The sequence below is a fragment of the Zingiber officinale genome, chromosome 1B, assembly GCF_018446385.1.
Source record: "Zingiber officinale cultivar Zhangliang chromosome 1B, Zo_v1.1, whole genome shotgun sequence".
Classification (NCBI taxonomy): Eukaryota; Viridiplantae; Streptophyta; class Magnoliopsida; order Zingiberales; family Zingiberaceae; genus Zingiber; species Zingiber officinale.
This window is the reverse complement of record NC_055986.1, coordinates 41,013,060-41,027,417: the sequence shown is the minus strand read 5'-3', so window position 1 is coordinate 41,027,417 and position 14,358 is coordinate 41,013,060. Positions and strand designations below refer to the sequence as shown.

General features: G+C 37.3%; 1 long non-coding RNA gene across 1 annotated transcript; it reads right to left on the bottom strand.

The window, feature by feature from the left end:
* Positions 1 to 7,921: 7,921 nt before the first annotated feature.
* Positions 7,922 to 14,139, bottom strand: LOC122055537. Its single transcript, XR_006132895.1, has 2 exons — positions 12,095 to 14,139; positions 7,922 to 11,930 (listed from the first exon to the last, which is right to left on the bottom strand). It is a non-coding gene; the product is annotated as an uncharacterized LOC122055537 (long non-coding RNA).
* Positions 14,140 to 14,358: the final 219 nt, after the last annotated feature.

Sequence of the window (14,358 nt, the reverse complement as noted above, 5' to 3'; positions counted from 1 at the left end):
ACATGACAGTAGGGCATATGAACCTATCACCTAGTGATGAGACTGGCTGCATGGATAATATTCTGAAACATGTGTAATGCAATGTTGATGTCTAGATATTAGCATAGTGCATACAGGAAGGAGTGGGACGGACGTATTATTGCAACATCGTGAGATGTGATCTATAAAATGCAAGTGGTCAGTACTCGATATAGGACATAGTCCTGAACCCTAAGAGAGAGCGACCTAAAGTCAGCCATAGTAGGTATTCTCTCCTCCTAAAAAAATACATGTGGATAGCATCCAATGTAACGTTGGAGTAGGGTTCGTCAAATAAAAAATCCCTACTAGAGTAACACAAAAATGGGCAGGCAGACCTCCTAAGTCCTAAGCTATCATATAATAGAGTGGGGGAGTAACTAAAGTCCTTCCCACCAACTCTAGTGGAGTATGTCAAGTCATCAACTTTAACTAGATTGTTATAAAAATGTGCACATAAGTCTAGGTTTACTGAATGACTACAATAAACTAGCATATCTAACAAGTAATAGTTAATGACCTCTATGATAGGGCACAGTATCTGGTGAAAAAGCACCTACTCAAAAAACTAGATTTAAGTACAATATATGTATGTTGTAGAAAATCTAGCCTAAGTCGCTCAGTGAGAAATCTAGTATCAGTGGATGGGGTGCTGCTCGAGCTAGGAGTAACATTTCATCATTTCCTAAAGTAGCATAGTAGTGTATAAACACAAAAATTTACAAAAGAAACATAGAAATAGCCAAAACTAAGTAGATAGATTGAGTTAGAGTATATCGAAAAGGCATTATTGAGGTATGGAAGTAGAAAATTAGAGAAAAGGGTTTAACTTGTTGTTGGAAGGTGCCTTGAATGGGAGAAACATGCGAATAAAGAAAGCCTCTATTCGCTGTGAAAAATAGGGTTGAAGGAGCCTTCAACCTGATGGAAGGTGTCTTCCATGTGCTATGGAGGGCGCCTTCAACCGACTGAAGGCGCCTTCAGTCGGTTAGGGAGGGATTTTTCCCACCCTTCCGAAGGCGCCTTTGATTGTATTGGAGGTGCCTTCGGTAGCGGTAATAGTATTTTTTTTTAATTTGTTAAAAGTTTCAATTTGAATTTAAATTAGAACCTAATTTTAATTTAATTTAATTTTAATTTGAATTGAAATTGAATTGAATTTGATTAATTTGAGCTTGAATTTGAATTGAATTGAATTTGATTATAATTTTATTTTATTTTGAATCCTTAGTCATCTCACCCGATCTATATTTTCAATCAGGGAATCTTATAACTTTGTGAGATGAGTTAGGTTGAATTTCAGGGTTTGGTTTAACTTATGTTAGATTCAAGTTTAGCTTTGGATTTAACAATAGACATTCTTTGGATAAACTTCTAAGCTGTGGTGAATCACCTGGACATCATTAGAGTAACCACGTCTTCAAAATTTTCCAAATAGTCCTATCCACTGAACTTAATATAAAACTTTGGTCTAACTAGTTAGGATTAGTAAGGGGTAGCTTCAGTTAGTTTCACTAAGCCAAATACATAGGTCGAAGCCATATATTCCTAGACATGCATAGACAGAGTTTCCCTAACCTACATCATTCAAAACTATTCCAGTACCGTTTATCAAGTTAAATTTTTATCACTATTTATCTTAGCCCTAATTTCCCAGTCGGGTAAATTATTACTTTGGAGGTGCCAATTAGTTTGGAGCCTCACCCTGAATTATTGGACTTTGGGTTTAGATTTTAAGTTTGTGTTGATTTGCTTTATAGTTATAATAGACTTGGTTATAGTTTGAGTTTACATTGATTTTTTTTTGTTTAATTTATGTTTATTTGATTTTAGGTTTGAATTTATTTTTGGAGATTTAATTTTTGAGGTTGAGAGTGATTTATTTGGTTTATTTGGATTTATATAGTGAATTTTATCTTTTGGTACATAGTATTGATTGAGTCCTACTTGCGTGGTTAGGCACGCTTTCGAAACCTAAGCTTTAGTTAATTTTGAATTTTGAGTTAAAGTAAAAAATAATTTAATCGTAGAGTTGGACTTGCATCCAAGTCCGATTTTATTATACACAACTCTTTAGGATCCAAGTATCATGTTTATGTACTTGGTTCCTGAGGTAAACTTTTCCAACTACCCTTTGAGCTCTTTGACTTGACTTTTTAGGACAGAGTTTTCTTCCTCAAGTTTTGCAACTTGAGTTGAACCTTTGTCTTGAACTTGGCTAGTCACTGAGTTCATGTTTAGTTATTCCTTAAGGATGTTATTTTCCCTTAGGAGCAGTTTAGCGTGTTCCTCGGTTTTAATTAATCTTTTATTTAGGAAAGCAATTGTTTTAAAAGAATTTATGATGATAAAGGATTTTACCTTAAGTCGATCTGACCTGGATGAAGATTCATGGCTCAACTCGTATTCAGACTCGTCTTCTTCATCCGATTCACCTCCGGTTGCCATCAGTGTGAGGAAGCTTGCTTGCTTCGATTCGTCTACTCCCGATTCATCCATAGACTCGTCCTAAGTTGCTTTTAGTGCTTTCTTTTGCTTTGTCTTCTTGCTTGGTCTTTGTTTGGTCATTCGTGTTTAAAGTGCCCCTTCTTGTTGTAGCGATAGCATATGACATTTACCTTTGAGTTGTTGGATGCAGACTTGGACATCTTCTTCATGTCACGTTTGATAAAGCTTTTCTTACGTCTAGTGAACATCTTCCTTACTAGATTTACTAGTTGCTCTTCTTCATCTGATTCTAATTCAGTTTCAGCTTCTGGTTTAGTTCCCTTTGACGTACTTGCAAGAAAAGCAATTTCTTTTTCGATCTTTGGGTCGTTAGTTTGTTCATGCAGCTCTAATTCACAAAATAATTCATCTAGTTTTAATTTAGAGAGATTCCTCAAAACCTTATAGACATCTATGATCGATGCCCATAGTACATTTTGAGGGAACGAGTTAAGAGCGTACCTTATTACGTCTCAATTTTCGATCTAGTGTCCGATTAGGTGAAGGCCTTTGAGGATGTCCTTGATTCAAGTGTGGAGCTGCTTCGTGATCTCACCATCCTATATTTTAATGTTAAATAATGAATTAAGAAGTAGGTCATGTTTCGCTACCTTCGAATCGTGAGTTCTTTCATGTAGCTCGATGAGCTTGTCCCAAACTCCTTTGCGTTCTCGTACGGGCCGACTCGGTTGAGTTCTTCTTTTGTGAGTCTGCACTGGATCATGTTCAACACTTTGGAGTCAATCTGAGCTTTATTTTTATCTTCTAGGCTCCATCTTTCTGGATCAAGTGGTACTTTTATTGTTTCATCTACAAGCATCCAATACCCTCGTCGGATGATGAACCATTGCTCGATGTCCGGCTTCAAGTAAACTTCCATTCTCTTCTTCCAGTACGGAAAGTCATTTCCATTGAAGAGAGGAGGATGAGCGGTGTTGAATCCCTTAAGTTGGGCCATTGATTGCTAAAAAGGAAAGCTAGAAGGAGGTACCAAGACTTAGTCTTGAATTAGTAGTATTTGAGAAAAAAATGTTGACGACTTGAGTGGTGTTACACTAATTTTGAGTAAGAACTGAACGAGAAATAGTTATTTGAAAGGATAACTTCTACCAATTCAAATAAGATACGAAAAACCAAAAAATCTAAAAAAAATGGTTCCTCGACTTGATTGGTGGTTGCACCAATTCAAAGCAGAACATGTTCTGATACCACTTGTTGGATCAAGACGCAAGTGAGAAGGGGGGAGGGGCAAATCACGTGGTTTTCGAAAACTTGTTTTTCGATTTTGAAATCAAAGTGCGTGGCAGAAAACTAAGTAAGAAAGCGAAGTAGAAAAATAAGAAGAATTACACGTGTTTGGTTTTACTTATCTCAGAGCTTTCGGCGACTCATATTCTAAGACCCAGGTCTCGCGGACCTATCGATGGATAATACACTAAATGCCTTATCTAGAATCATCGAAAGAGGTGATCGAATACAAGAGATAGGGACAGTGTAGTAGCCTACACTTCCCTTTTAGAGTAGTAGTAAAAATTACAACACTTAATTAAATGTTACCAATAATTTTGAGAGCGCTCATGTGTTGTTGTCAGTCTGCCGGAGATGATAGGATGACTCAGAAAGGTAGCTTGGTGGCAGACAGACTTCTATGAAGTAGCAGCAGGACGCCGGAGCAACCAGAACTTCAAACAAATGCGTAGAGGATCGTAGAAGTGATGATACTTGAAGCTTGTTCGAGACACCCTTATAAAGGGTGTGGAAGGCACCTTCCATAACCCTAAAGGCGTCTCCAACCTGTAAAGTTTGATCCCGAACTTATTGCTCCTTATCTACGACGAAGTCTAAATTTTATCCTATGGAAGGCGCCTTCCATGGCACTGAAGGCACCTTCCATAAATAGTGCGGAAGGCGCCTTCCATAGCATGGAATGCGCCTCGGGCACTATTCACCCAAGGCCTTTTGTGCTCCTTTTGCCCTACAAAATGTGTTAGTCTAATAAACTAAATAATAACCTGCAAGACAATGTTAGCATAGTAATAATAAGGACTAGTAATTAGATTCTGTCTCCCTGAGACCAAGATCTAGTCAGGGTCTTAATTTAGGTTTCCAAAATATACCTAAATTAGATCGACACCTACTATCCCTTCAAACGGGGGCACGTCCTTACTTAGTCACTCTCCTCTAGTGACTTGCCTCTACTTACCAGGTGTAGAGTTATCTCCGAAATCATACATCTGGACTTTGGGAATCAAACATCCCGATATATGGAAATCGCACATCCGGTCTTCTCCAATCGGGAATCACACATCTCGACTTATTGAAATTATACATCTAGTTTTCTCCAATTGGGAATTACACATCCTGACCCTTGCTAGAATCCCACATCTGGACTTCAACTTGTCGGGAATCGAACATCCCGACTTGTCGAAATCACACATCCGATCTTTAACCAATCAGGAATCATACATCATGACTGGGGTTAGTCAATACTGCACACTCGGTAATGAGGTTAGATTGCAACACGTCTAATTTTAACCTATTTATCATTCATTAAAACTCAGGTTTGACCATTGGTGCCAACTGCACCAACAATTGACCCCAGCTCACTCAGATCGTTGGATAACGCCTTCTACCAATTGCTTGAAAGCAGTTTCGATCGCCCCAACCCAACTACTATCGCTTGGTCTTTCCAACTTTGCTTGTCGAGAGTTATCGCCAGCCAGTCGTCCCAAACTCCCTTCGATTGCCTGGAACTGTGAATCTTTATATCCCTGCAATGGTTACGCATAATGAGCAGGAAGCAATATTTTAAGTTACTCACACTTACTTTGGGTCTAGATGTTCAACTCCCAGCAGACCCATCTAGCTTAAGTTGCCAAGTTACAACCTCCAGCTAATTCCACTTAGACTTGTTTGCCAAGATTTAGTTTCTCGCTTACTCCACTTGGACTTGTTCACCAAGCTTCAGCTCTCATCTTATTCCACTTGGACTTGTTTGCCAAGCCTTCAGCTTCCAGCTGACTCTACATGAACTTGATTCATCAAGTTCCCAACTAAGACTTTCTTGCTTGGTTTCCAACTAAAACTTTGCTCCTGCCTGATTCTCAATTCGGAGTTCAGTTTGCCCTAGTTCAACTAGGACTTAGTCATTGTCTGGTTCTCAATCAGGACTTTATCACTTGTTACGTAACCTGCTTTTGCACACTGATAAAACATGTTGTCGTGACATGTTTACAAACAATATTACCGAAACCTCTCTCTACACTCATATAGTATAGGGAATGATCCGGATCATCTCCTATAAGAAAAGTAGCTAATGATGATAATTCTTAAGATCAAATTATTTGAAATTGGGTTTTGGGTTTTCATATGCTAAATGCCAAAAGTAAATAGTAATTAAAAAATGATACAGCTAATGAAAATAAAGTAACTAGACTATGAATGCAAACAACTTGTGGAAATGTAAACAATGCAATCTAATTAAACCTAATCTACATTCATCAACTCATCCAATTGAATAGTAACAACTAAACAATACTATGTAAATAAGAATTCAAGGGAATTAAACTAACTTGAACAAATGATCTAATGGAACATGATCATAAAGGAACTATGATCAATCCTATTGTAGCAAATAAGTATTAAAGGAAAACTAAAACAAAAATACAGCATATCCTATTCAACTATCTGACATAGAATTGAAGTCCAACAGATTCAATTTCAAAAGCTTAAGGAAATTTAACCAACATTCTTCCAACAAGTCAATCACATGAAAAATGATCTGCACATCATGATAATAGAAAATATGGATCAAGAAGGTGCTCACAAACCAAGCTAGGACTTCCCCTAGGCTTGTATCAATTAGCACGGTTGTAAAGAAGAAGATGCTTAGCTGAAATTGATCAGTACTGGATGAGTGATTTGATGTGTGGGAGAGGAGTCGCCAATTGGAGAAAAGCTTAAGGACATCGTCGGTGATGGATTGCTGATAGAATTCAAAGAATAAGGGCAATCTCCCTAGACTTCGGTGGATGAAGGATGGTCACTAGAAGAAGATGAAGATCGGATCTCGTTGGAATCAAGTGAAGATGGTCGAAAGAAGGGCAATCCCCTTAACCGATTGTAGCTAGTGGTGTGGATGGTCGACAACGGATGGACTTGCGAATGAGGGCGATGATGGATGGAGCTTTGATGGATGCAAAAACGAAGATGGATAAAGAAGGAAAATCCCTTGACCTCGGTGGATGAAGAAGGGTGAAGTTCCAGTGGCCGGTGGTGGAGGTGATCGACAATCCTCTCCTCCTCTGTTCAATGCATGCTTCCTTACTGTGCTTCATCAAATTCTAGATCCCCTCCTATTCTAGCTTTTCAAATATTTTGAATCCACCCTGGCGTCCGGTGGGATACTTTCGTGGGCTTGCCCCAGGTTCGATGTTACCTGACTTAGTTAATCATTTTTTTTTCAAATCTTTTGAATCCAATGAGATCTAGATCAATAGCCCAGAACTCTCTAGATCTTGATCAACGGCTAGATTAATTCAAATCTGGATTAGAGGCTTTAGATCTTGATCGATGGAGGTGATCTATACTCTCTTAACTTGTATGAACTAGATCTTAATGAATGACTCAGATCTTCCTAATTTTAGATGAACGATCCAGATTAGGTCAGATTGGTTCTCTTCCATTAACCCTAGTTTTGAGTTCAATTTGGATCGATTTGACTCAAATCCATAGCTCTTTGATCACCTACAAAGATCACATTCCAATGATTAATCATAATTCCACAAATAAAAGATAAATTGCATTAAAACCAAAAAATAAGTCTTACTCGTGAAACATGATATAAATGCGAATTTAGCATATGAGAAGATCAAAAAAACATGAATATAGAAGCATAAATGTCATGACAAAATAACGGTTATTAAATCTCCCACACTTATTCTTGCACGTCTCACGCAAGCAAACAAAACTAAGAAACAAAATAATACTCATCTCCCTAATTATTCCCTAGCAATACCTCAAAGATAGTAAAAGAAATTAAACTAAGGCCATTTAAAGATCAAAATAATCATGAATACAATCCCTACAATAATCAATAAGCTTGATGATTTCAATCCATTTGAAAAATTGAGAAAGATGCAGCTCACATGATAAATGTATCTACTCTAACTCTAGCTCTCACAATCAAATATGAAGGTGGAGGCTCACTTAATATCACACACAACATTTCACTACCATAAGCTTGCTCATTTTCTAATTCTCCATCACCATAAAACATATAGCATGAATGGATCAAAAGAACTTATTGAAATTGAAATGAAGTCAAAAGAAAATAAAGGAAGCAACGAAACGAGTAAAGGAAAGAGATAAATGAGTAAATGAGAAAGTATTGGAGTAAACTTGATGAGTTATCCAATTATGCACATAAAAGAATATCTTCTATTGATGTAGTAGCAAGAGAGTACTCAATCTTGGTGCCACTCTGAAAATTACAAGTTCCATAATAGAATCAACATGACATTCCCACTTCAATGCCTTCTTTTCTTGATGTATATCTCATTGGTTCAATAAGTCATTTCATTCACATCGCACATAAATGTAGCTAGTGCTTCCTGTTCTTGTTTCGTGTTCAGCCAGCTGCTGGATTCAAACAAGAATTGTAAGCTTGGTCATCTACAAAGATGAACCCAATTAGTAATGAAATGATATAGCTTCAATTTAAATTGTCGTTTGTAACTCAACATCCAACGGCTGCCACTGCAATCATCTGCAGCCCTTCTTGCATTTCTAATTCTAGAAATCAGTTAGCACTGAAAGGAACAAAAGATTTACTCAAGCTTTTCTCTTAACAGGACAGATGCATCAAGAACTTGGCACACTATAGTTCCAACCTGATACACATTCTTTGTAGCACTGTTCTTCACCATAAATTGAGACAACTTGGGAATTTCAATAATGAAGGAATGGAATTAATCTCTGCAGAAATTAATCTGATAGCTGAAGATATTCAGAAATAAATCTGATAACTGAATATTGGTTTTCAGACTTCAATTGTCCCTTATGCAATGGTTATCAAGTTGCTACTTCTTCCAATTTCAGAATAAGGGAATTCACTTCATTCATTGTATCAAAATTTCATAAACCATTGACTTGTTTGACCGAAATTTTAGAGACTTTGAGGTCCTATCAAGTTCTTTGAGTTGAAGTCTGAAAATGGAACCTGAAAAACTCAAATCAGAAATCAGTCCTATAAAGTTTCTGTTTGGCAAGTTCAACAGAAGAATTCAGAACTCAGCTCAGTTTAGCAGGAATTCAATAAATTGGGCTGCTAAAGAGTTTTAGGATTTCAAAATTCAGAATCGATTCAAGTTTGATGATTTCCTGCATTTCAGAGACTCAGAAAACATATTCATAATCCATGCCCAAGAAACTCTGAAATGAAACTAATGTCTAAACATTTGTTGCTTCAAATTTCAGTATCAGAATTTGAAAGTCTGAAGTAGTTCAGGCCTGAATCATGAAGAGTTTACAAAGGTTATAATATCATTTAGCACTGAATTGTTAGCATCCTCAATTTGGGTTATTTGCTGGTTAGAAACAGGGATCTACTTGGCACTAAACTGTTGTGTTTTTTAATTTTTATTTTCAATCCTTCTTATTTTCTGCAGCTCCTCATCTGTGTGCAACAGCCCAGCAGCTAATTAAAGTTCATCAACTCCCCCCATAATAGCCACACCAAAGAGGCTTTTAATTTGCAGTCAAGACTCCTTCCTGAACATTTCAGAACTTCAGATTACAGAACCAAATTTCAGAATTTTCAGAATTGAAGCTCTAAGTTTCAGAATTGGGATTCAAGGGAATTCCAACTTAAGTCAATGAAGAATTCAGCTTAGACAAAGGACTCATTTAGCACTGCAATTGTAGAAGTTTGAATTTGAATTATTGATGTTCATAATCAGCAAGTAGAGTTGGCACAATGCAGGGCTCTTGATGTCATTTCCAGCATTCCAAATTCAGATTCAAGTTTAATGGATTCCTGCCTTTCAGAAATTTAACAAAAGCAATAGGTTGTCCTTTAAATTCTGAAATTTGGTATCAATTTCAGCTTCATTGCTGAATTCTTGACCTTAGTATCTTTTACACTTCTTCTAATGCCTTTAAATTGCAGATCAGAATGCCTTCTTTTTGCTCAAGATGCAGGAGTTACCAAATTTAAACCAACTACTGTATTTCAGTTTCAGGAGTCAGCTCCCAAAACGCCCACTAATCAGAAAATCTAAGGGATTGGATTTGTATGCAGACTAGATAGTTTCAGGAATTACATCCACTGAAATTGCATGCTTTGAACCATGGAAATCTTGGAAAGAAACGAACAACAAATGACAATGAGTGGTAACAGGTTCAATTGAAATTGTTTCCCGTTAGAGAATTTCAGAATAAATTGGCACACAACAACTACAAGTTGAAACAGGAACAAAAGGTCTCACTGCTTGTTCAGTAGTCTAGATTTTAGCATGGCTGATGCACTATTAACAGCTACACAACAACAAGAGAAACAAACCTCAACATCTCTACACAACACCAACTAATTAACAGCATTATGGTTCTGTTAAGATCAGACAGTTTCAGAAAATTGTAATTCTGAAAAATTTAGAACTCTGTATGAATCTAGCTGGTTCATCAATTTGTTAACATTCAACTAATCTTTTCCTTGAGCTCATCTTTTCTAATTTTTCTCTTGCATACTAATGGAGTACAACAATTTGATTTTGATCTCTAAAATTACCTAGCTGAAACAGATAATTAAAGACAGATTCCTGCATTACAATAATTCCAAAAATCTGATACCAGACAACAAGCCTACAAAATTCAAATTCAGAATTCAGTTTCAGACATTCAACTTAGAATTTCATACCACAATTTCAGAAATCAGATTCAGTTCTAGTCTTCTCTTGTGAGTTGTAAACTATTTCAGTTCCTGCAATTCCTTTCAAATAATTCTGATTTCTGCATTTCAGAAATCAGCTTCTATAGGTTTAGTTTCAGAATTCTAATTCTTAGGTTTGATTAGTTTTGAAACACCAGTAACTTGATAGGAGCAGAAAAGAGATTATGATCCCATCACAGGTATTAGGCTCCTTCAAACTGTCAAATCAGTTCCTTCAGCAACAGCAAGAGTAGGAAACTAGGTTCAGCTTACAAATTCAACAACAGAATTCATTAAGTCAGCCAACAACCTCCATTAACAGCCCAAACATTTATTCAGATACTGATTGAAACTTTGAACAGCTGATACATTAAGTTCCCACCCTGTAATTTGATCCACACTTGCTTCTCTCTTAAGATCTAAGAAATCTTCTTCTTTTTTCCCTACAGCATGTGAATCACACTTGAACAATCTCATTCAAGCCAATTGATGATGTTTGCTTCAAACAACCCAACCAAGTTGTGCCTCTTCAATTTTCGAATTATACTTGGTACATTCACACGAGAATTCATCAATCTCAAAATTACTAAACAATTTGAAAGGGGCACCTCCATGAACCTCAAACATATGTAATTTCCCCACACTTAAAATTTTGTCCATCTCGGGTAATCTAACTTATCAAGTTATCAACCAAACTCTCAATCGAAGGTGGTAGATGATGAAAGTGTCGAGTGAGTAATTCAACTAGCCTTTGAAAGGAAAAGAAGTCAAAGAATGGAAAGGAAATATCCTTCATCACGTTCATGCACACATATGCTATTGTGATTTCAAACTCACAATAAACCAAGTTCTAGAGTTCAATTGTCATGACTACAATCACACCAAAGAGAATAAAGAATAGGCTTGTGGTAGTCCTCTCTAGGTAATTTGGCAATCAAACTCAATTAATCAAAATACATTCCATCACCACACCAACTGATAATATGCAAGTATAGCATTCAATCATGTCCAATGACCTAAAACATGATGGTCAAACTTAAAAACTTTTACTATCCTCAAAATATTACTAAGAAATATACAAGGAGATGTTTATTCAAAATCAACGTTATATAGACCAAATAAAATGCAACATATAAAAGCAAAATATGGAAGCAAAGTGTGAAAGTAAAGAAAAATATGAAGTAAAAAGAAAAGCAAAGAACAGACTCCCCTTTATTCTCGGCAATTGTAAACAATTCAGAAGTAGCATCCTTGCCGGTAGTGGGATGGTCCGAATAGACGAGAGAGCTATCCTCAGGTGATCAGTATCATGGTGCAACGCTCCCTCCCTCTCTCCTCGATGGTACTTCCAAGTGGTCAAAGATGGTTTAGATGCAAAATCCACTGTGGGAATGGAATGCTATACAATGAGGTAATGACCGCTCCCTCCACTACATGCTCATTGAAAATTCTTCATGGAAGTAGAAGGCAGTTCAATTGGAGTAACCACTCCGGGAGCCTATGAAAATGGAAAGTACACATCTTTCACACGCATGCGGGGTACAAAAAAGATGCAATAATGGCAATCTTTACAAAGCATGTATCTAAAAATAAATCACAACCAATAAAATCAATTACTGGTACCTTTATGAAATTTTCTATAAGATTACAAGAGATACTAACCTTGTCATACTGGAAGGTACCTGGAGATTCTGGAGAAATGAATATGGCCATCTTCTAGTTAGGTAATGGCTCTAGCTCTATCTCAAGCTCTGGGTTAGGTGAATGTACAACCAAAGGAAGTGATTCTTGGGCTTTGCCTCCATAGCATAAGCCCCTACACTCTCCTCATCAACAAATGCATAGTTAGACTCAATTGGCTTCCCATCATGATCAACACTAGAGGAGTCCTATAGAGTAGCAACGTTAGCATCAAGACTACCACAAGCTCTACAATCCATCTCCTCATTGGATATTGTGCTTATCGTTAGGCTATAATTGCTAAGTTCATCCAACTGTATCTTCAAAGCCTGACATGATGCATCAATTTGCTACTGAGTCTGGTACCTATGGATCATTTGTTGGTACATTTGTACTGCTAGCTGCTGCTAGAGTTCTTCTGTTTCTTACAATGATGTCTTCATTTAATTGTAAGCAACATTGTAGTCCTGGAATATCCTTAGGGAGCTGGCTCACACTGCTGGAGTGAATGTGGCTATATAGATGTTGAATCATCCTGGAATTCCCTTGGGCTCTGATACAACGGATATAGCTCAGTAAATTGACTTTGTGTATCCTCACACTTGAAATTTGAATAATCCACCCAATTAGAATTATAGGTATTTGAAAATAACTAATACCTATTTTGTTGCTCCATGGGTGAGTAGTATTAATTGACAACATTGAGGCTAGTAATATTAAGGCTTTGGATTCCATTGTTGTGTGTCCATATACATGTAATCTGGTTGTTCTCTCCAACCAAAACCATAAGTCCCATTAACATCTCTAAATTGTTGATAATCTGAATCCATGGTCACACACAAGAATTTTCATGTTCTTTCATTAAAACACTAGAAAACAAGATAAACGATACAGGAAACATGTAAAATCAAAGACATGGATATTTGAATGTGAAAACACTTGACACAATTTTTTTCAATTTTTTTTATAAACAAACATAAAAGAAACAATTCTAAAATTACCAAATACTGTTCACAGTTCCCCGACAAAGGTGTCACATTTGATAAAACATGTTGTCGTGACACATTTACACACAATATCACTAAAACCCCTCTCTACACTAGTATAGCATAGGGAATGACCCGGATTGTCTCTTACAAGGAAAGTAGTTGATGATGATAAATCTTAGGATCAACTTATTTGAAACTAAGGTTTTGGGTTTTCAAATGCTAAATACCAAAAGTAAATAATAATTAAAAGAATGATACATCTAATGGAAAATAAAGTAACCGGACTATGAATGCAAACAACTTATGGAAATGCAAACAATTCAATCTAATTAAACCTAATCTACATGTATCAACTCATCTAACTGAACAGTAACAACTAAACAATACAATGTAAACAAGAATTCAAGGGAATTAAACTAACTTGAACAAATGATCTAATGGAACATGATCATAAAGGAACTAGGATCAATCCTATTGCAGCAAATAAGAACTAAAGGAAAACTAAAACAAGAATGCAACACAAAGTTATTCAACTAATAGACATAGAATTGAAGTCCAACATACTCAGTTTTAAATGCATAAGGAAATTTAACTAACATTCTTCCAACAAGTCAATCGCATGAAAAATGATCTACAATAGGATTGCTGATGGAATCCAAAGAAGGGCAATCCCCTTAGACTTCGGTGGATGAAGGATGGTCGCTGAAGGAAGATGAAGATTGGATCTCGTTGTAATCAAGAAAAGATGGCTCAAGGAAGGGCAATCCCCTTAACTGGCTATAGCTAGTAGTGTGGATGGTCGGCGGTGGATGAGCTAGTGGATGAGGACGATGATGGATGGAGCTCTGATAAATGCGGAGATGAAGATGGACAAGGAAGTAAAATCCCTTGACCTTGGTAGATTAAGAAGTATGAAGTTGTAACGACCCGGCCCCTTGACCCCTTGGGAGACCCAACTGGCGGCTCATTTGGCGGCCCCTTAACAGTCCCTTGGGCGGCCCAACTGGAGGCCCATTTGGCGGTCCCTTGGGTGGCCCAACTGGCGGCCCAAGGAACCGCCAAATGGGTCGCCCAAGGGGCCGAGGGGCCGGATCGTTACAATAAAAAAGCGCCTTTTTTATTGTAACGACCCGGCCCCTCGGCCCCTTTGCCGGCCCAACTAGCGGCCCATTTGGCGGTCTCTTATGTCGTCGACCGACGATCCTCGGCCGTGCCGTTACTCACTAGGTCTTCCCACCCCTAGCCATTGGATTTTTG